Here is a 24,210-nt window from a genome sequence, read left to right on the forward strand (position 1 = left end):
ATTTTCTGCCTATCACTAGCAGACTAGAGCAGTGAGAAACTAAAAGCAAACTAAAAACACCTTCCTCCCATTTACTCTCTTCCACCTCCTCCTCCCAAGAAGTGCAAGGGAATGGGGAATGGGGGCTGCGGTCAGTCCCTGACACTTCGTCTCCACCACTCCTTCACGGTCACTCTCTGTCCCTGCTCCATGTGGGGTCCCTCCCACAGGATGCTGTCCTTCCTGAACTGAGCCTGTGGGGGCTGCCCACAGGCTGCAGCTCTTCAGGAACTGCTCCCACATGGCTCCATACCACGGGGTCCATCCTTCTGGAGCAAACTGCTCCAGCACGGGTGGCAGCTCCCCCCAGTTTCCCTGCTCCTGCGTGGGCTCCTCTCCACGGGCTGCAGCTGTGACCCTGGGCCTGCTCCTGCAGGGGCTCTCCATGGGCCGCAGCCTCCTCCAGGCCACATCCACCTGCTCAACCAGGGGCTCCTTTATGGTCTGCAGCATGGAGATCTGCTCCATGTGGGACCAATGGGCTGCAGGGGACAGCCTGCTCCACCAGGGGCCTTTCCACGGGCCACAGGAGAACTTGTGCTGTATGCCTGGAGCACCTCCTGCTCTCTTTCTGCACTGACCTTGGGGGCTGCAGGGCTGCTTCTTTCTCAGTTCTCACCCCTCTCTCCCAGCTGCTGTAGTGCAGCAGGATTTTTTTTCCCTTCCTTAACTCTGCTCTCCCAGAGGCCCATCCAAAGTCGCTCATGGCTCGTCTCTGGCCAGCAACGGGTCCCTTTTGGGGCCTTCTAGAGCTGGCTCTGACCTGACATGGGGCAGCTGCTGGGCTCTAGAGACCACCTCTGCATCCCCACTGCTGCCAAACCCTTGCCACATAAACCAAATACAATAACCTGCTGGGAACAAGCTTATTGTCAAAATGATGCATATAGCTGTACTTGTGTGTAGCTGCCTTCCAGGGAGGCTCTTGTCATCATCATTGAAATTCACATCATACGGGAGTACGCATCGTCCCCTTTTCAATACCATGTGTTTAATATTGGAATTATATCTCCCAAAACACATCTAGCTGTATTTTGAGCTTTCTGAAATGCCTGACAACCTGAAGACGAGATCTATCAAGGAGGCAGTAAATAGCATGGAGATTATGAAATTCAGTCTTCAACTTGCCCCAGATAAACACAACCACCTTTCTTGAATTGACAATGAACTTCTTCTGTTTTAGTCATATTCATTTACGTTGAGAAAAAATAAATAAATTAATAATAATAATAATAAAGAATTTGCAAAATTGGAATTGAGTCTGTTTTGGACAAATGAGTTTAAATATTTAATAACATAATTGTAGCAGATTTGTACTTTTACCTATTATGATACCTTGGAATCAACTTCTGGACTGATCTTCATCTTAAACAGTCCAACCACAGACAGCAAGCTATCTGGGAACTAGTACCATTAAATAGCATTGCTTAAAGATGATGGAAGGGAATAAATGAACAATTCTTTGTGTGGAGCAAAGCAAAATAGGCAACACCAAGGTTCAACTTATTCATTGTCAGTGGAAACAAATTCATCTTTTAGTCACAGAGCACTTAGAAAAAAAATGGTACATTTAAAATAAGCCTTGGTAAAGTATTTCACTAAAACCATAAGGTGGCATCTTCAAAGAATAAGCACCACTGACAAAACTGACTTTTAGACATATCTGTGCCTAAACACATATTTAGGCATTCAGAAGTACAGAATATATATCAGCCCCTAGGCAATTTAAGGTATTAAACTGGTCATCACAGAGTCTGATGTGGGTAGTGATGTTCATACTGATCAGCATTGAGGCATCCTGCTGCTGATTTCAGTGAGAATTAGCTATGTGAGTGTTATAGTCTTAACTCCCTGAACAACATCCTTAGAAATTCAAGTACCTCTTTAACTCTGGCACCTAGACATTTCTAAAAATAAGCTTGACTCACAAGTGGGAACACACATTGCAGTGGCTGACAAGATGCAGTGCAGATACATCCAGCTACGTGCCCATAATGCTTAGCTGGTCTGGGCTGCTTCTGAATGCAGCTCAAGAACTTCAATATTTTATAGTTATATATTATACACAAAACAAAATCAGCATAAATGATATTGATTAACTCTCTACAACTGGAATGCAATGTCCCAATGTAGATTGTCCCTGCATGTCCTTAAATTATTCAGGATATTTTGGAAATGATACAAATGAATTGTGGATTTCCCTTATTACTTTTAATTAACAACTTTAAAAGTCTCAACTGGAACAGTTTCCTGTAATTTCTTTTAAATCCTGATTCAAGTGTTCTCTTTAAGTAAATGATCCAGTCACATTGCTGTTGTAGTTAATGAAAGAAAAATGATGCTCAGCTTTCCTGTTATTTTGCATGGATGAATCTCCGATCCTGATAAGCACTAACATTCCTATAGACTCTCATGCTCTTTCCTTTTTCTTTAATGAAGAGATTTCTATTTTGGACATTATTAATTAAAATGATTAGAAAGCTGCACCTTTAGAAAACTCAGAGAGATGATTGCAGGAGAAACTTAATCTGTAGAGGCATAAAATCTCTACAGTTCAAGTGGTTAATTATGTAAAGTTACAGAAGCCTTTCAGGTTAAGATGGGATGCTTCAGGTTAGAGCTGCTGGGCTTTATTTCTAGTTATGCTGTTAACTAACTCTGTTTAGTTGAGCAGTCATGTAATTCTATTTGTCCTGCTTTATCTATCATTAATGATAATCTTCTTAGTTATATTGAGAAAGATAAGTAATATCATTACACAGAATAGAAGAAAATTAAAAGGAAATAGGAAAAAAAAAAAAAGTTGTTTCTATTCTATAATTTGGGAAATGTTTTGTATTGTAGGAATAGCCTAAGAAGTCTAGCAATATTCTTGATTACATGAGGCAAAGCATGGCCAGCAGGCCGAGGGAGGTGATCCTTCCCTTCTGCTCAACACTGATGAGGCTGCGCCTGGAGTACTAGGTACAGTGCTGAGCTCCCAGTACAAGAAAGACCTGCACATACTGGAGCATCCAGCTGAGGGCTACCAAAGTGATCAAGGGATTGGAGAACTTCTGCTGTGAGGAGAGGCTGAAAGAGCTGGGGCTGTTCAGCCTGGAGAAGAGGAGGCTCAGTGGGGGTCTCAAAAAAATCTATAAACACCTGAAGGAAGGGTGTAAAGAGTCGTGCTACATTTAGTGGTTTAGTTGCAGGACAAGAGGCAGTGGGCACAAAGTGGAACACAGGAGGTTCAGTCTGGACATCAGAAATCACTTCTGTGCTGAGCAATTGAGAGAACACTAGCACAAGCTACCCAGAGAAGCTGTCAAGTCTCCTCCTTGGAGATCTCCTAAAGCCACCTGGACGTGGTCCTGGGCAGCCTGCTCTGGGTGTCCCTGCTTGAGCAGGGATGGGACCAGATGGACGCAGAGGTACCTTCCAACCTCATCCATTCTGTGAATCTGTGTTTCTGTGATTTTGTGAATATATAGTTTGATTTTCAGAGATACTGTGTTTTCTGTGAGCTATAGATCTACTTTTTTTTTTTTTTTTTTTTTTTTTAAATGTTCTGCACTCGTGGAAATTAAACTGTATATTCTTAATGCATAAAATGCACAGAAATATTAACACAGTTTAGTTAAATAGCAGTATTTTCTTAACTAGGTCATTAGAGAAGAAATAAATGTCAGTTCTTACAAAGAAAACATCTGTAAATCACTAGTATTAAGGTTTTCCTGCTGTTATGATTACAAACATACCCACGGAGAGACAGCTGGGAATAAAGGAAGGTATATCCTTCCTTTTCAAGCCTATAAGCAAGCCCTGAAATTCAATCTCTCAGTAAGACCAAAGAAACACTCCTGAATGCCAGTCCTATGTGCCAATCCAATGCCTTTTCTGTGTTAATGGTGGAACCAGGAGACTAAAAGGATATCAGACCACTTTTAACTGGATCCTGCCTGAGGATTTTGGCCTGGACAGTCTGTCACCCAGCAGGGGGAGGGTGAGGTGGACCATGACACCCCAGATTGAAATTTAACTGGATCCTGATGTCTTCTACAAAGGATGCTACCCACCAACCTAACACTGTCTCCCGCAGTTATTGTCTAGTGATGTTTCAGATGATTTCATGAAAATCCAAACAGTCCATTCACACCTAAGTCCACACCATAACTATTTTGTTTGAAACAACAACTTCTGTGAGACCCGTTTTCAATATACATAAGCAGTATCTCAAATATTTTGTTCCGGTCTATGAATCTGGTCTAAAAATACCCTTGAAACAGTTCTTCCAAAAAGATAGAGCACTAGAGCTCCATACACAATGTTCAGATACTTCAGAGTGTTGGGAGAAATTTAAACCCATATTTTAAATATTGATTCCATACCAGGTTTAGGTGTATTCAGAACAAATGACAGAAACTTGACAGTGTCACTCTGCAGACAACTGCTACACTAACAAATTGAAGTCATTCACTAATTCAAGTCTTGTCCACAGTGACGAAAGTTAATGGCAATTATTACCTGACAACTGTCTAAAGGCCAAAGTGAGAAATGAGTTTGGAGATTTCAGTTTCATTCCTGTGGATGAATTTCCACATCATAAAAATCATCACTCCATCTGTCACAGTAATTGCTAGACCCTCAGCTCATCAGAAAAACCAAGAATAGATTTAACCTGGAGAACAAATTACTCTTTTTACCCCCAGAGAGAGTTCTTTGAGTTAGAAATGAAATACGACTGTGCAGACAGGGTAAATAAAGCTACTCTATGGCTACCTATGCCTTATATATTGGAGGAAGAATAATTTCCAGGGCTGCATCTACAAACACACATAAATAAATAAATAAATAAATAAATAAATGAGAAAGCTTACTGGTTAAAGCAAAGAACTGGTTAAAGCTTGGAGCTGGGAAAATTCTGTGAACCACTGACAAGTCATATGACCTTTGGCAGATAAAGACTTTCCTTCAAATTTGCCCAGTTGCGAAATATGTGACATGCATCCACAGACCCCAATAGCAGCCCTTGGAGTTAAAATATATTTCCAACAGCTGCAGATATGCATGACTTTCTGTACTGCAAAAACAGGACTGATCATTAGTACCAAGTGGAGTGATAGGAGGCACTGCTGAAAGCAGGTGGGACCTCTAATTACATCAGTGTAATTTGTCATGGAAATGCGAGAAAATTATAACAGCAGCAGTAATGTGCTGGTCTTGTTTTACACTACAGTTATCCCACTGGAATAATATATTGCTGAATCAAGCTCCCAAATGATTTTCTATCTAATTACCACCATTTATTATTGTTGACATAAGCCATATATGTAATTTCTTGCAAATATGTCCATTTTTGTTGGTTTAGTAAGTCAAGTAAGGTTTGAATTTGAATGGGGAATATATCTAAACATACATCTGTGAAACAGAAATCAGAGGGTTGCACTCTTTGCTGAGTCTGTGCTAGGCTAATCATAGAATTATAGAATCATTAAGGTTGGAAAAGACCTCCAAGATCATCTGGTCCAACCATCCTGGACCAGGATGATCATGCAAGCCCATTCATGGACACTGTTTGGAAGGTGTTGCAAAACTAAATGAACTGTTTAAACTCAGTCCTCATCTCTTGTACTCACGGTTTTCACAGCACTTTACTTATTCTGATCCAAAAGCATATAATACTAATTAATCATAGAATCATAGAACTGCTTGGGTTGGAAGAGACCTAAAAGACCATCTACTTTCAACCCCCCAACCATGGTCTGGGATGCCACACACCAGGTCATGTTGCCTGGTTTTGAACAACTCCAGGCATAATTAATGAGATAGTCAGAAACACAGAAATACAGAGATTAAAAAAAATCCTGGCATGATGGGATCCAACTCATTGGTCTAATGTAAAATTTCTATATATTTTTGCTTCCCATTGCAGATTTCCTTTTCCCACTATCAGAACATATCTGTACCTTTATGGGGCCAAGAGTATAATAATTACTTAATATTTATTTATCAGTACTCATTACATTTCTTATTAAAAAAAAAATGTTTCTCTTTAAAATTATTGGCTATATAACTGGAACCATTTGCTTGCAGACACTTCAGTGTGATATAAGCAATGGAACAAAAAACATAAAAACATTATTTAAGAATCTTCTGTAACTTTGAGCTGGACTGAAAGTCTCAAGAAAACTTCAGGAGGTGCTGTGCATTGTTCATTAATTCTGTCTGGCAACACAATTAGTACAAAAAGGTTTATGAAAATGGGAAAAATAACGGAAAGGAAAACCAAAATTGTGAGAAACTAAACTCTCATTTACCTACACAGTACATTTAAGTACATATGCTACAGTAAGGGAGCTGTTTTTAAATACCATCTAGATTTTGAATAAATATCAGATTAATTACAGGTTAAGCTTTTCTTTTGGTGTGGAGAGGACTGATAAACATTTTTATTATTGATTTAAACTCATTTTCATGTAAATATGCCTATAAATGTTTGTAGTATTTAAGAGACATGGAAGATACTGCATAATTTTTTTAAAAAACACTACATGATTCACTAGCCTGGTGAGAAAATTGCCTGTTGTAAAATGCAAGATGAGCTTTCAGATACTCTCAAGAGTCAAAGTGCAACTGATTTTCAATAAAATACAGATTTGGAAGTACCTAAATTACATTTGAAAGTGAAATGTGAGCTACTAAAGGAATACAGGACAGAGATACGTAGGCAAGAATCTCTTAATTTCTGTTTAAATTCCATAGTTTGTCATGTTGTTGCTTTGGAAACCATGACACTTCTGCTCTTCTGTCTCAGCTTGAATAATGAATTTTCTTTCTTTCTTTTCACGTTTCAAATTGAAAGTAGGCTGAGTATACACAAGCTAGAACACATCAGCCCATTTTTAATTCCTAATTAAAGCAATTTCACTCCAGTTGACTTGTGTCCATATTTTCTTACTTCCATTGATGGTATGAGAATTAGTAGCTCAGTCCTTCGAGAAGAATATTTTAAAGCTATTATGGCATTTGTGGAGTAGTTGGATTTACTACATGTTTGTCCAACAAAGTTATCTGTTGATTACTTAAAAATTATTTTTTTTTCCCTCTAGACTTACCTTCCAATGATGTAACCCTGCAGTAAGATCTAAATATGATTTCAGATCTTTAACATTTCTGTTATAGATTTCCACCTCAGTTCAGAATATACATAAGAAGGACAGTTTATCCTGGTGACAAGTGCTTTTGAAAAAAAAAAGAAAAAAAAGTCACACAATAAATAAACGTTTCTCAGGATTTACTGTTTATCAATATCCCCACAAGAGTCTCTTTCCAGCTACTGTCTGTGAAGGACCCTGGGATCAGAACCAAAATCTCTGGGAGTCTGAAAATACTGAAAATAACTGAAAAGTGAAGGGTGAATATTTAGAGTTAAAATTTTGACAATGTAAGTTACATAGTTGTTGTACTTCACCATAGTTTCTTAAGCATCAGAGCATTTATGTATATTAATTTGAGAAGTATCACTTGGTGGGGGACAGAAAAGGGAGAGGAGAAAAAAGTATTCTTATTTATTGCCAAGAAATATAGGGGAAATACAAAATCCTGAGCATCAATTTTTGGTAGGAGACAGTAAAAAGGACAAAACTACCCCTGCTAAAGCATACGTACTTATGCAAGGATTTTCAGTGCAAATTTATAATACTGGGACAAATAACATAGATGTTCATCTTAAGCTACAGTCATTATAAGGCACTGTATAGGTATGAAGTCACTGGAAAAAGTAAAGCCACTGGGAAGGTCCATGGGAAAGAAAATGAAAAAATGCACATTTTATGTCCAGAAAGGGTTACAAGCTCTACACATCCCTGAGTTTTGTGGAAGTCTAGTTATGCAACTGACCTGTTTGAGTTGAACCTAAATTTAACTAAGTTGTTGGTGTAAATATGCATACAGAATTTGTTGATGTTTTGGGATCTTAAACAGTTTATTCTTTAAAAGGTTTTTGCTTCATTTTTAAAGAACAGCACTAGCAAGTCAAACCAAGCCAAGCTTTCATGTTGTCACATTTAAATTTGCCAATTTTGTTACTCCTGTATTACCACTTCACACAGAAAAAAACTTGGTAGTTTAGTGTCACATAACAGCAATGCGGCATTGATACAACTTACAAAATGACAGCTTTTCTTCAGCTTGCCCAAAGAAATGGTGAATAGTACAAATTAATTTTAGTCTTGTCTACCTAAATGTAGACATGTTATAATTGCTCCCGTCACAATAAGGGTCTGGATATCTAATTTATCTTTTTTTTTAAAAAATATTTTTTAATTTTTTTTTTAGTGGCAGGTAGTTGAAGAACAGAGAGGCTAAATGCCTATTGTCCCAAAGGAAATCCACAGGGAGGCTGGGAAGTTTCAGACTCACTTGCTAAAAGGAGTTACAAACAAAGCACACAAATCAAGAATACAAATTCAAATTTTAGTAACATGTGAATGTAAATCAGTGTCATTATCTTTTCTGAAAAGTCAAGATGACGTCAATAGATATGAAAATAAATTCATAGAAAAAAGTAGAATTCATGTGATTTAGGAATGTTGATATTGTTTGGTCAAATAATTAACCAAAATGCAGGAATTCAGTAGTATTCTGAAGGGATTTTCCTAGCTACAAAAGAAAAAAGCCAAGTGAATTAATATAGGACCTAATAAAAATAAATAAGTAAAAGGTGTTAGCATTTAACCTCTCAAGACTTAAACCATTCTCCAGGTAGACAACATGAGATAAGAAGTGAAAAGAAGTTGTCTCATTTTCTTCTGTAAAATGCTGACTGTTTTCAGAGTCTTAATATGAGACTTTGTTTACCTCTGGTCTCTGCCAGGACATAACTGCACAGCATTAACACTTACTGTGGGAATATTTAATGAGTCTAGAATGGTATCTGTGAAATACATTAACTGAATTCATGAACCTCTTCCAACATTAATTTGCATGTTCTGCATTTTAATTGAAAAGGAAGAGAGTCTGTGTTTGGAACTAACATGTAGGAATGTCTGAATGGATAAAGGAATTCAACAACCAAACTAACTATGATAAGTTTAACAGTAGGTTGCAAATTTAAATGAATTTAGATGCCTCAGATGTGTAGAATGTCTCCAGGTCTATCCTTGCACCAGGAGAAAAAAAGAAGCAATCGAACTATCAACTTAACTTGGGTGCAAAAATGAACATTATATACAGAAGTAACTGACAAGTGAAATAACCCTCTTTGGGTTTACTGATGTATGCATTTGGAGAATTGATGAAGAAAAGATCATTTAAACACATTATTTATAATAGTAGATGTTCCTGGTGAGTTGGAAGAGAGGTATAATATAAAATAAAATAAGATATGAGTTTGGAATTCTAAACACAAGAGCCTATTGCCATGGAATTTCCTGCCAGTCTTGCATATGCAAGACAGGAAAATGTGGATGACCATCCAATGCATGTGCATATATTCACACTACCATTTGTATCATCTGAGTAATCCATATTTTATGGATGAAGAGTTTCACTGATTGCAAGGTAGAACTGTTTTATCCTCAAAAAGTAATGCATGGAGAACTGAAACAAAAAATTGCAATGTTAGCTCAGTTTGTGTGTGCAGGATCAATATGGACAAAGGATTCCAATCTCCAAAAGTAGCTTCCTTGTGTTGCTATTTTTTTTTAGTGCTAAATGCTGATGGAATTCTGTTTTTTGTCCTTGTTATAACTGGATGAGTTGCTGGTATAAATCCAACTGTGATGTTTTTTATTGATGGCATCTCATTTGAGGTGCTTTATGCTTCCTTGTGCTTCCCTGTCTGTCTGCTATTCATGCACCTGTCTCTTAGATAGCACTGTCTTTTCTCTCGGTGTACCCAGCCCAATTGGTTCTGGCCCATAACATTTGAGAACCAAAGTAAAGATACTTGCAGAGAGAAATGATTAGTTGGAAACAGTGAGCAAGATTATGTTCTAGATAAAACTGTTTACCTAATGAATGGAATCTGAAAGTGGTAGAAACATGGCAGCAGCATTACCCTTCACATTACAGTAAGCTTAAAACAACCCAAGAACTTCGGGTTTCTTTGCTGATTGAAGTGAAGACTGTAGTTATATGAAGTGATCCCTAACCTAGAAGAAGTGTTTGAAAAGCTTAGCAAAGGAAAGTAAGCCTGTTGTCCTGGACTTATGCTATTAAGTGTATTAATGACATCAAATCAGTTCCTAGAAATGTCCACAAATTGACTGCTTATCAGTTCAGTCATGCTTACTATTTTTGCAGGTCTTTTAAAACCAGTTTGCAGTGTTTTAGTCAACTGACTTAACTACTAGGTTTGTAACTATACAGTTCACCTTAATGACTGTCATAGCCTTACAGTTCTTCATGAATTTCTTTCACGGTTCTTTCCTAAATAGCCAAATTTCTCTTCAAGTATTGAATTTAATGAGCATCTTTAAATAAATGGTGCTTTATCAGTTAATTTAGGGATGTAAGGATTGACATAATGGAATATACAAATAATTTTTTTACTCCATTGCTCATCTAATCCAATCTATGGCCTATAATCAAAGACAAGCAAAATCAATTACTAGTCTGCTTGGACAATATTGCAATATCGTACTGTGGAAGATGACTATGTCTGACCTCCCACTGTAAGGAACCCCAGAATGATAAAATTTAATAGCTTTTTAAAACTTTTTATATCTAGTTCTAGTGTATAATTCATCGTCAGACCTCACGGTGCAAAATGCTGACTGCTTCCTGTGAAATTCTGATTACCTCTGGCTTCTATCAAGTACAAAAGAATCATGCTTCATGAAGATTAGATTATTGACAGGAGAGCTTAAGCTCTTGAATTTCTTCAGTGTTCATCTTTCATTTTAAAATACATTCTTCATACTTATGCATTTTCAAATTACCATTCATTATCCTGTTTGTTTGTACTCTGTTTGTATGTCATTTATGTTTATGTGCCTTGCATTATTTCTACTTTTGTTTTTCCCTGTGCGTATTTCTCTGGCCTTTATGTTTTTTGTGTTTGGAACTGCACACACATACATGCATGCTTGGCTGATTGCAATGACAGAGAAAATGACGCTAAACAACAGCAGAATTACATTCTCACCTCTGGTCTGTTAAAAAATAAAAATAAAAATAAAAATAAAAATAAAAATAAAAATAAAAATAAAAATAAAAATAAAAATAAAAATAAAAATAAAAATAAAAATCCAACCCATGTTCCCAGGTTGCAGAGAGATAATGTATATCCAAATAGGAGAGATAACATTATCTGAAGGTATCACACAGGTGCAGTAAACATTGTATCAGAAGTAATTGCAATATGAAGTGTGCTGTTCTGGTTTTAGGTTGTAATCATAATTTCGCATTCTTTCTGTTGTGATAATCTTTTTTGTTTTAATGAACCACTTGTGTGGAAGCTGAATGCACTCCTTTTCTGGCTGATTCACCTGGACAGGTAGCATAATTCATTGCAGTACACACATGAGAATTAATAAGTAGAACAGAGGAAATAAACTTGGTCTTATGCAGAAATAGAATTAAAATTCACATTTATATGGAAAATGTTCTTATTGTGCAAATACAGTGATACAGAATCTCATGGGGTACAGAAATGTTTGTTAATGGCATGCTATGATTTGGCATCAGACAGTTTTTCATTGCTGTTTTAAATCACTTTAATTAATTGTCATCATCCATATGCTTTCTCTTGAATGAGTAAAATGCAGTGCAATGACTCTACCATGAAATGAACTTTGTGCTTATTTTTCTTTGCATGGAGATGGGTAGGAATTTTGCAAATTAGTTTAATGAGTTTCAGTTATTTCAGTGTTGTCATTAGGGTTATCTATCTATTATTTCCCTACTCTTTAAAAGGAAGCAGATGCAGTGTAAAAGCCCTATGAATTATTTTACAACTGCCATCTTGAGTACAAAGAAAGTCAACCCTCCTTTGAGAAGAGAAAACAAAGCTAAGCTTTTCTAGGCAATAAATGCAGTATTGCAAAAAGCCAATGTGACTATTAATAATCTCTGTCCATTTTGTTAATGTGAAGATTGCAGAGTTCTCTGTTGAAATCACATAGTACTTTTTTTTTTTTTTTTAAATACTGAATTGGAATTAGGTCTGTAATTCCTGAAGGGAAAGGAACTCTCAAAATTCTTATAAATGGTATTCATAACTTTAAATGAACTTCTATGGACTGTAGTAGAAAAGTACCTGAAAATGTGAGATCTTTACAGATTTTTCTGGTGTCTGAATGTTTAACCATTTGTTTTCTTGTCCTCCTATTTAGCACATATCTCCTGTGAAACTGAACTTTGACAAAAATAATTCAGTTAAATATTCTGTTAAAATCCTGGTCTTGACACTTTCTGAAATACAAGCTTTTACTGGCTATTAGCATCAATATGAACAATTTCCTAGCTTACAGCATTTCAGAATTTATGCTGTATTCACAGACTGTAAATTAGATGAGCTTTTTCTTTAGCTGATAGAAGCAATTTCATTACTTCCCTACTCACTTTTTTTTTTTTTTTTAGCAATGCAACTTATAAATACATGTATGATGTGCACTTTGGGATTTTTCAACTGCAAATCTTATGAGTCTATTGTGTCTATATGAATATTAGTACAACTTCAAAGATTTCCTAGATTTCTAAGTTTTGTCATTCAAAGTTCCTTAAAAGAGAACCAGTTTTTCAAAAGCTTGCTAATGTCTTTTGACATTTGCTTAAACTGCAATGGGATTTTGCTATAGATACTTGGGTCATTACTAGCACAGAAACCTAATGAGCTTTGTGTGCGATAAATATGTTTCATTATGGAAGCAATACACGGTTCTGGAAATACATCCACGCTGGTGTTCTGGGACGGTGGTGAGTGCTGTGCACTACAGTTGCCACAGAACATCTACTGATGGAAATTGTGCTACGTACTCCTCAGGCACCCCACTGGTCAAGCGCCCTGCAGCAGAGGCTCAGCTGTGGTGGGACGAGGCCACTGCCTGCATCTTGTGGTGCTGGGGGTAAATTCCTACTCTCATCACGTGTATCAAAACCTGAAGAACCATACATATGTGGCTGTGTGCAATTATTGCAATAGTTGCATTTTTATCAGAAAAAGAAATAAATTTGAAATTAAATAGGGCAGATAATGATATATATATAAAAAAATAAATAGGGAGAAGCTGAATGACTCCATCCAGCTATATAATGCCACAAGCTTTAGCACTCTGCCTGTGAATTATTACAACACTATTCTGATCATTCTGATTATTTAGTGTCTCCAGGCATCCTTAGTAGAAGTTTTATTTTAAAAAGTCTTTAGAATTAGTTTAGAATTTTCCCTTATTGAAGCTTATTTCTTTTTACTCAGCAAGAATACTTGTGTCACAGAGCAATCAAACAATCTCCAAGTCTCTTGCACCCTGCGTAATTCACTGGAGTGGTAATGCTTGGAAAGCACTAATGCTGAAAGAGTGTTAGGAGTGACAACAAATACTAAGTGAGGTATGGCATTCAAGTGCATCAGCATGGAAAAAAAAAAAACAACAAAACAAACAAACAAACAAACAAAAAAAACACAATTAAAAACAACTTACTGACATTGGATTACATAAGCGTCATGTCAAAGACCAGGGAGGAGGGTAATCAGGAGGATGACAGATACTTTCTTCAGATCTTCAGAAAGGATTGGAAACTCAGCACTGGATAGGCACTGGTATCAGGGTACCACGATGCAGGTAATTGGGAGGCCATGCCAAGCACATCAGGAAGCCTTCTGTCATTCCTAAACAAATGCTTCCAATTTAAATTCACAAAAATATCACTGCATCCTCCTCCTCAGCTGTAATTAGAGCCAAACACAAAGTTTTTGTTAATGGACCACTTCTAATTGATACTGCTTAAACAAGTGAGAAGGTGAGATTTTTCTCTCCTCTACCATTCACCTTTTTTTTTTTTTTTTTTTTCTTTTATCCTACATAGCTGTGTAAGATTTCCCTTATTTCAAATATTTTGAGATTTTTGAGATGCAAACCTCAGTCTTCACTTAGCTGGTATAATTGCAAAACTGACGTCATCAATGAGTGTTTCAAGTCCCAGCTGAATCTTTATAATTAATTATATTCATTACAGTAATGATAACAACAATAAACAATAACTGAGATAAACAATAATAATATTAATAACAATACTTTTTAAAAGAATGAGAGGCTAGTCAGAAAGGTTGAGATGCATTTTTTTTTTCAAAAACAGAATGTCTTGGACTGTCATGGAGACTTAACATGTTCCGTTTTTAATGAACATGAGAAAAGGGTATGAACATGGAACATAATGAATTAGAAGGATGATGGGGTGAAATGGACAAATTTAAGGAAAATTAGAAATGTATCATATAACAGTCATTAGTACCTAGCAGTGAAATCTAGAACAGAGTAAACTCTCAAAAGAACAAGGTACCATGTCTGAATCATTAAATTAAGTCTCACATTTCTTAAACGTCGGTTCCACTTAATTATATATAAAGTTATCACAGTGGGTTTTAGTACAGTTTTCATTCAGGATGTTTAGTTTGCTCAATACCGTTTCCTTCACAGTACTGTGTAAGTCTGTATTTACCCTTTGTGTAAATATTAGACTACATGTGAAACTTTGCAAGCAGTATAACCCTTCCACTCTACTCTTTTAAATAGCATTCCTAAATATTTTCAGTCCCCCGCATATCATTCCAAACTTCATCAGCTGTTTTAAATATTATATTTCAAACTAAAATAGCAATTCCTTTTCAGATAAGCATACTTGCCATATTTTAAAGCTTATCATTATCTCCTGCAATTACCTCAGCTGTAAGGAAGCAGATTTGAAGTCTGTGGATGTTTCACCACTTTGAGGACAGGTGCTGACTTAAGCACACTCTTAATAAAGCGGTATAATTAGCTTTGTTCCAGGAGCTGCAACATTTCTGAAGCATTCCACTGAGTCACAGTTTCACCTTGCATTCTTCCTTATTTCTACATGATGCTAATTTAGTGCTGCAATAACTCAGATACTTTAAGTTGGGAAATGTGGCTAACCACTTCTCTTTGGCTACTGCTTGGAGAAGGAAGGAGAGAAGGATGAGGTCAGCAACCTCATTGACTCCATTTGTGCAAGAGAAATTATTCCAGAGAACCTGGACAAAGATGTAATGTAGTCCTTATTCTTCATGTCTGTAGGCAGTGACAGCCTAATCCTTTTGTTTTTCTTTTGTCCATTGGGTAGGTATGCAGCATAGCAATACTATTTGTAGAATATCTATTAAAAACAAAAAAAATTAAAAAGGAGTTATGGTTGCTGAGTCACTCCAAAAATCCTTGCTGCATGTGCCTGTACTGGAAAACAGTGTTATAGCTCGTGCGTAGCTTTATTGCCGAAGGGTGATCTGAAGGTAGCAGGGTTGAATGTCCTTTTCTCTGAAGCTTCCTGTTTATCTCTGATTGGAGACTGTCTGGTTGGTTTGATGCTTTTATTATAGGTCAGTGACTGTCAGTGCTGCATATTATCAAGCTGTTTGTAGCTGAGATAAAATTAATACCCAAAAAAGTACTCTCTGGTCTTCTAATTAATCCCATAGGAAAGCAAAACCTCATTTAAGTTAAACGTTTAGCTTTCGGCAGCATCAAGAAAAGCTGGTTTCACTTCACTGAGCTGAATTAAAACTCCACATTAATGGAATTAAAGCATGTTGCCTTTTTAAACTTTTACATCCATCAAAGAAAATGGTTAGAAACTCTGTAAACAACTGCACTGCTACCTCTAGTCCTTGACATAAGAAACAACATGCTGAGAGTACATCATAAAACCAAACAGTATTAGTATTCCCCTCACTGCTACCCAGTGGAAATTTTTTCAGTATTGTATGTATTGGTCTTCTTTTAATATTGTGAATAACAAGGAATAAATCAGAGCTCAGGTTTATTTATTTATTTATTTGCACAGAATTTGTTGATAGACAAATCCGTTTTGTAGTGTATACCGTTCTTCTGTGTGGTAGCTTCAGGGTTGGGATTTCAACAGAGTTGCTCGGAAGCCAGTCTTTGGCAAGGTCTGTCCAGCCTGTGACACTGGCCCCATCCCCCATCACTGCTCCTTTACAAGAAGGCACAGGTCAATCAATTTAGGAAGCAATTAATGATATCTCTGCTGTCTGTTTTCACTTGCCAAAGCAAATAACGTGAAAACTAATGAATTCTTTTGCTATGGCAAATGGAGGACAACTGTTCTTTGTTGGTAGGAAGTGGGCTGGGAAAGGAAAGTAGATGGTTTTTCTAGGACTCCATGTGAAAAGACAATGTGCATTGTTTTTTATATGTGCAGAAGAGACCAGGAAAAATTTGGTATTGTAGCAACCTTCTTTCTTCCACTCTGAATGCATTGGCAGGTTTTGAGGTGAATTATGATTTGATTGTCATGCAGTCTGATCCCTTAATGCCAGTTTGTCCTTCTTTTTATTTGCCAAATTGCATTGTAGAAGTTTAAAACACAATGAATGTTTCCCAAATGTGATTGTTTCACCCCAGATGGGGGTTGCACTGGAATATCGTGTGTTGGTGAAAGTGCCACATCGTTTGTGATGTGAATACAGTATTTCCTGTGGTCCCTACAAGGGAAAGAAGAATTCACAATGTTGCCATTGGTTTCAGCATCACCCACAGAGTAGAAGTGCAATTAAAGCATCCTTGAGCTAGAACAGAATTAGAACTGAGGAGATGGACTATCCCCCTCCTTTTTACTATAACACTTAGTAATTTTGTTATTTTCATAATAATAATTTCAAAAATATGTTGACACCATGCTGCCTTATTTTTATTATTTTACAAAGACATAAAGACAAGCTTTATGTCAAGCATAATGGCAAGCTTTGTTTAAAAAACAGATTTAAAAAAAAAAATAGAAAAAAAGAAAAAAAGCAAGCAACCAACCAACCAAAAAAACTTAAACCCATTAAAAAAAAAAAAAAAAAGAGAGAGAGTTTGGGTTCTGTGCCTATTTTGCCTCTTATTATTTATTTAGAATTTCATTCTTTGTTCCTCCACTCATATGAATTTTCTTACAAGAATAGTATATACCCATTGTCTCAAAGAACTAAAATTAAATGGAATTAAATTAAAATTGGTATTTTACAGGAATAAAAGTCTATGAGATTCATTTCTTCAGGGAAACTCTATATTAAGTGTCTGGAATACTGAGTGATATATTAAAATATTATTACTTTATATTATTAAAACAATTGAGATGTTCTTTCTTCATTCATTTCAGAGGAAAGGTGGCATTTTTTAAGCCTAAATGTCAAATTTTGAAAACTTAGATCTGTGAGTGTAAAAATGTAGTAATTATTGAAATATCTCAGTATTGTTGTATATGTCTGTGTTTAGGCATTCATCATAGCAAATGTTGGTGTCATTAACTCATTAGAAGTTGTATTTTGTGCACCAAAATATGCGGTACATGATCTTTGGCACTTGTACAAGTGTACTAAGCATGTGATAGAAACTGCTTCTTTATGCTAATTCCACCACTTTGACAGAAGCCATCAAGAGCTTTATCTTTTAAATCAGTCAGTCAGGAATTGTATTAAACAGCTATTTTTTTGTCAGCTACACAGCCACTTGTGTCAAACAACAGTTAAACTGTGTTTTTAATTTTTAGCTGTCATTGTATTCATGATGATACCTTGGCATAAAGTTGCACTGAGCATCAAATTTTATAAATGGCACATAAAAATTAATTTTCATATCACCAATTAAGAATTATTTTTATCCAAAGAGGCCAAGGATTCATTTTAACTGTATGTCACGAATACCTAGGATTGAAAAGGGGTTGCTAATGAGTGGAATATTGCCACTAGCTGAGACCCCTGCTTGGAAGGAGCGATGTATGAGGTTCCTTGTGCAGCTCTGCATAACTAGGTAGTCACTCCAGAGAGAGATACTGATGACATCTAGTGCTTGAAACAGTTGGCAATTTCAGCAGAATACTGAATTGAAATTGCAGCTTTAATTCATACTCAATATGAGTAAGAATTACTTAGCAGAGTACTTGATATAATAGAAAATAATATTACTATCTATCCTAGTCTTTTTCTTTTCACTTAGTGGTTGAAATGTAGCGATGATTTTATTTTCTTAAGAATTTGCCTTTCCCTCTGAATATTCTTCTTTTGTCAGCCTGTCTGGATGACCCTTTGGTTGATTTGCTGTTTGTTGCCCCACCCATAACAATTCTGTGCAAGAAATTGCAGGTGTGATGGTACAGCCCAAATTCTCAAGTGGCTGAGGAGAGTGATGAGTGAGTTCTGGGTTCCTCGCCCTTTTGCTGAGGTCTTACACATCTGATATTCTGAAAGGAATGAATATCCACTTTTGTCAGAGCAGGGCTTTGGAAGTGGTTTTGACTGGGCACCCAAAATGAAGGAACCTGGTGCTCCTACGCACTTCTGGAAAAGCTGTTTGATCTCATTTCAGTTTTCTGTTCCAATGATTTTCCTTACAAAGTTCATAATTAACATTTTCAAGAACCATTCTAAATAGTAATCATATGTGTTAAGAAAAAAAAAAATCACATAAAAAGATTCCTTTTTTAAAAGTGTGTGAATACTGAAATCCAATAATAACTTGATGAAAGTGCAGACAATACTGGCCTTAAATCTGGGTACGCCTACATTCAGCAGGGTAATTTCTTCCACATCAAAGAAGATTTTATCATATCAAAGAGCAGATCATTTATAAAGACTGGTAGGTTTTGTTAATTCTGTAAGGGCCATTGTGAATAGTATAATGAAAAAAATCATAATCTTTATTGATCTGTTATATAAGATGATTGGAAACAGCATGATCTGACAGACAGGTTGTAATCTACAGGTTTGGCACCAGGTAGCCAGGATTAATTATCCATCCTCAAAAGCAGTTTTTGTAATCAGTCAAATGCAGCATTGCTGTTCAGGTGGGGAATGAGAATCTGTCACAAAGACCACCCCTTTCTTCAATATGACTCTTCCGCTGCAGAAGTAAGAGTTCACTGTTCCATAAATTCAGTAAACGTAGTCTACTCTTTTATTTGCAACATCCAAATACAGTCACGTCCCACATTTTTACTATTCGGTATATTTTTTTGACCTTTGTATGTTGCTAATTTTCTAGATAAATGGTCAATTATTTGCTTTTAGTGTTCAGCAGCTGAAAATCCTATTGTTAATGCTCTCGTAATTTTGCTCATTTTGAAGCTGGTCAGATTTTTACAAATATGTTTGCTTGTAGTGAAATCTTTTTAGGGAGAAGAAACAAAGCTTTCACAATTCAAGCCATTTTGGCTAGTTGTGGTTGGATGTAAATGTTGCAGTTCTGCTCATATTGGTATGCTATGGCTCTAGTAATGATGAGGTTCTGAAATAGAGAAAGGTGGCTTAAGATTTTTAAGGAAAAGTGCAATATCAGCTGTCATTCCTTAGCTTCCCTTTCCTATGACAGCATTGCTTTCTAAAACAGAAGAACACTACCTAAGACTGAGGGGGTTGACTCAGATACGTACCGTGTTGTATGCAAATACTTGTGAAATAAACATTCACTCAGATTCTTGCAGGAAGCTTTCGGTTGCTACCATGCCACATCTGCCTGATAGACTTTTCTTCCCACAAAATATGTAGCATCTGTTGTGAGAATATTAGCTATATCTTTAAAGGGTCTGTTGAGAGTTTGGCATTGGCAATGTAGTTCAGGCATGGCTTTGCCATCCTTCCTCTAGACAAAGACCTTGATGTGCAGTGTGACTTAGAGGGGCACCACCTGCATCATCATCCCTTCTCTCTGCTGGGTTCTTGTTCCTTCTGCCAGCCATATTCTTGCATCTCTTGGTGCAGCTTCAGGGAGTAAAATTTCTGAGAGTCAAGGGCTAGTGGAACGGATGGAGGAGTTATGGATCTGCTGTGCCACTTCTGTACATGTACAGGGGTAAAGGTGATGGGGAAGCTGTTCACTTCCTTAGTCATTGATCTGGGGAGATAGTACAAGAACGTAAGGATAAATGTTCCCTTCCATCTCTGTAGAGGAAGAAGACAGAAGACAAGCCACAACCTTTTTTATTTTTTTTTAATTTTTTAAATTTTTTTAAACAAAGAAGGCAGTTGAAAAATACACAAACATATGCAAGATGCAAACTTAATGTGAAATTTTAACTAATATTTCTAGTATTATTTCTAGTAGTATTTCTATTATTCATAGTAGTATTTCTATTATTATCATAGTAGTATTTCTATTATTCTACAATGTTTGTCCAACTCAAGAACAATTCTGTTCACACCAGGATGTCAGAGTCTCTTCTGGAGTTTCTCCCCTTTATATCCTGTCCTTTGTTATACAATAGATAAAAGCTCTGTAGTTCTTTGAGCAAGGGGAGTATACTTTCCCACAAGCCTTCTGAAATATTCAGAACAAGGATGAGTACAACAGTTTACTAATATGAAACAAGAGCACAATGGTCTCAACTGGAAATACAAGCAGTCAACAGATCTTTTGTTTGTCCTGCAGCAAGATACCATGTGTCACAAGTCTATGTGTTATACAGAAAAATCAAATCTGTGCTGTAAGACAGACAAGAATGGCTATGCTACAGGAAAACGTGCATGTAAAATATATGCATTATTCGTTGATGTTGAATGTCTTAGCTCTTACTAAGAACAAGGTCTACTTCTGAACAGCTTGAGTTGTACACAAAGCTGGAAAACAAGACAAGACCTGCAGTTAGTAGAATAAGTGATAAAAAACTGTCAAAGATTTTTATTTTTTTTTAATCTGTGGTTTGCATTATTAATATTTAGATTCACTATGTGATGTAGCCTTTTAACTAATCATAGAACACACCCAGACACTTCTACACTTCTATTTTTTTATTTATTTATTTTAAACAGTCTTCAGTAAGGAAAGCAATTTGTTATTGCACAACTGCCTGATGTGTTGTTATTCATTTATATTTGCATGAATATTAATGGTTTAATGCTATTATACAACAGTATAATACTGAAGTTAACATTTGCTGTGTAATTTATTGTGCTTAGCTAACACACTAACCATTTTTGAGGTTCCTCCGTTGTGAGAATGCAACATAGGAGACCAGTCATTAGATGTCAGGATTTTCAATTGGAATGATTTTTCCTTCCACAGAGCTTTCATTTTCCTTAGAAAATACTTTTTTTTTCCCTAAATGTTGTGTCTCAGATTGATAAAATATCATGGAAAGACTCAAGCTAGTTAAAATCCGATACAAATAGCAAATGTTGACTGAAATTTGTAAAATCCGAAGTTACATTATGGTGTAATAATGTACACCATAATTGTACCATAATTGTACCATAATTGTCCGGGGCTGGTGCCAACGCAGAAATCTTGGGGTTTTTGATCATGGGGCACTTTACTCAGCACCTGGCCTGATGGCCGCAGACAGGTCCCTATCTTTTAGGGGAAAAAGGATCCTGGGCCAGGAGCTGGCAGGGCTCATTGAGAGGGCTTTAAACTAGGTAGGAAGGGGGATGGGGCTGAAGCTAGGATTGTTGGGGCTGTGCCAGGGGGAACGATGGCAAGGCCGAAGGATAAGGCAATGGCCCAGCTGAAGTGCATCTACACCAATGCACGCAGCATGGGTAACAAACAGGAGGAGCTGGAAGCCATTGTGCGGCAGGCAGGCTACGACTTGGTTGCCATCACGGAGACGTGGTGGGACCAGTCTCATGACTGGAGTGCTGCAATGCCTGGCTATAAGCTCTATAGAAGGGACAGGCAGCACAGAAGGGGTGGTGGGGTGGCTCTCTATATTAGAGAGTCTTTTGAGGTTGTAGAACTCGAGGCTGGGAACGACAAGGTCGAGTCCCTTTGGGTTAGGATCGGCAGGGACAACAAGGCTAGTGTCCTGGTCGGGGTCTGCTATAGACCGCCGAACCAGGATGAGGAGACGGATGAGGAACTCTACAGGCAGCTGACACAAGTTGCAAAATCGTCAGCTCTTGTACTCGTGGGGGACTTCAACTTCCCTGACATATCCTGGAAGCACAACACAGCCCTGAGAAAGCAGTCTAGGAGGTTTCTGGAGAGCGTGGAAGATAGCTTCCTGACGCAGCTGGTTAGTGAACCTACCAGGGGTGGTGCCCCGCTAGACCTTCTCTTCACAAACAGAGAAGGACTGGTGGAGGATGTGATTGTCGGGAGCTGTCTTGGGCAGAGTGACCACGCAATGGTGGAGTTCACTATTCTTGGTGAGGCCAGGAAGGGGACCAGTAAAACCGCTGTATTGGACTTTCGGAGGGCTGACTTTGAGCTGCTCAGGACACTAGTTGGTGGAGTCCCTTGGGAGGCGGTTCTGAAGGGCAGAGGAGTCCAGGAAGGCTGGGCGCTCTTCAAGAGGGAAATCTTAATGGCGCAGGAACGGTCTGTCCCCAAGTGCCCAAAGATGAGCTGGCGGGGAAGAAGACTGGCCTGGCTCAACAGAGAATTGTGGCTTGATCTTAGGAGAAAAAAGAGGGTTTATAAGCTTTGGAAAAGTGGGCAGGCCACTAGGGAGGACTTTAAGGATTTAGCGAGGCTGTGCAGGGACAAAATTAGGAAGGCTAAAGCTCATCTGGAGCTCAATCTGGCTACTGCCGTTAAAGATAACAAAAAAAGTTTCTATAAATACATCAACACAAAAAGGAGGACTAAGGAGAATCTCCATCCTTTACTGGATGCGGGGGGAAACTTAGTTACAAGAGATGAGGAAAAGGCGGAGGTGCTCAATGCCTTCTTTGCCTCAGTCTTTAGTGGCAATACCGGTTGTTCTCTGGATACTCAGTACCCTGAGCTGGTGGAAGGGGATGGGGAGCAGGATGTGGCCCTCATTATCCATGAAGAACTGGTTGGTGACCTGCTACGGCAGTTAGATGTGCACAAGTCGATGGGGCCGGATGGGATCCACCCAAGGGTACTGAGAGAACTGGCAGAGGAGCTGGCCAAGCCACTATCCATCATTTATCAGCAGTCCTGGCTATCGGGGGAGGTCCCAGTTGACTGGCGGCTAGCAAATGTGACGCCCATCTACAAGAAGGGCCGGAGGGCAGACCCGGGAAATTACAGGCCTGTCAGTTTGACCTCAGTGCCAGGAAAGCTCATGGAGCAGATCCTCCTGAGAGTCATCACGCAGCACTTGCAGGGCAAGCAGACGATCAGGCCCAGTCAGCATGGGTTTATGAAAGGCAGGTCCTGCTTGACGAACCTGATCTCCTTCTGTGACAAAGTGACGTGCTGGGTGGATGAGGGAAAGGCTGTGGATGTGGTCTACCTTGACTTCAGCAAGGCTTTTGACACCGTCTCCCACAGCATTCTCCTCAAGAAACTGGCTGCCCTAGGCTTGGACTGGCGCACGCTTCGTTGGGTTAGAAACTGGCTGGATAGCCGGGCCCAAAGAGTCGTGGTGAATGGAGTCAAGTCCAGTTGGAGGCCAGTCACTAGTGGCGTCCCCCAGGGCTCGGTGCTGGGGCCGGTCCTCTTTAATATCTTCATCGATGATCTGGACGAGGGCATTGAGTGCACCCTCAGTAAGTTTGCAGATGACACCAAGCTATGCGCATGTGTCGATCTGCTTGAGGGTAGGAAAGCTCTGCAGGAGGATCTGGATAGGCTGCACCGATGGGCTGAGGTCAACTGCATGAAGTTTAACAAGACCAAGTGCCGGGTCCTGCACCTGGGGCGCAATAACCCCAAGCAGAGCTATAGGCTGGGAGAGGAATGGTTGGAGAGCTGCCAGGCAGAGAAGGACCTGGGAGTGATGGTGGATAGTCAGCTGAATATGAGCCAGCAGTGTGCTCAGGTGGCCAAGAAGGCCAACAGCATCCTGGCTTGTATCAGGAACAGTGTGACCAGCAGGGCTAGGGAGGTTATCGTCCCCCTGTACTCAGCTCTGGTGAGGCCGCACCTCGAGTACTGTGTTCAGTTTTGGGCCCCTCGCTACAAGAAGGACATCGAGGTGCTTGAGCGGGTGCAGAGAAGGGCGACGAAGCTGGTGAGGGGCCTGGAGAACAACTCCTACGAGGAGCGGCTGAGGGAGCTGGGCTTGTTCAGCCTGGAGAAGAGGAGGCTCGGGGGCGAC

The 24,210-nt window shown here is 38.3% G+C and overlaps 1 protein-coding gene across 6 annotated transcripts in view; it reads left to right on the plus strand.

Annotated features, from left to right (window-relative positions):
- The window catches only part of DLG2 (discs large MAGUK scaffold protein 2), a gene marked incomplete at both ends in the record, with an annotated part of 1,073,896 nt that overhangs the window by 801,207 nt on the left and 248,479 nt on the right, over nucleotides 1-24,210 (plus strand). The gene's annotated exons all lie outside the window — the stretch shown is intronic.

This window comes from Netta rufina (assembly GCF_964035555.1).
Source record: "Netta rufina genome assembly, chromosome: 1".
NCBI classification, from domain to species: domain Eukaryota; kingdom Metazoa; phylum Chordata; class Aves; order Anseriformes; family Anatidae; genus Netta; species Netta rufina.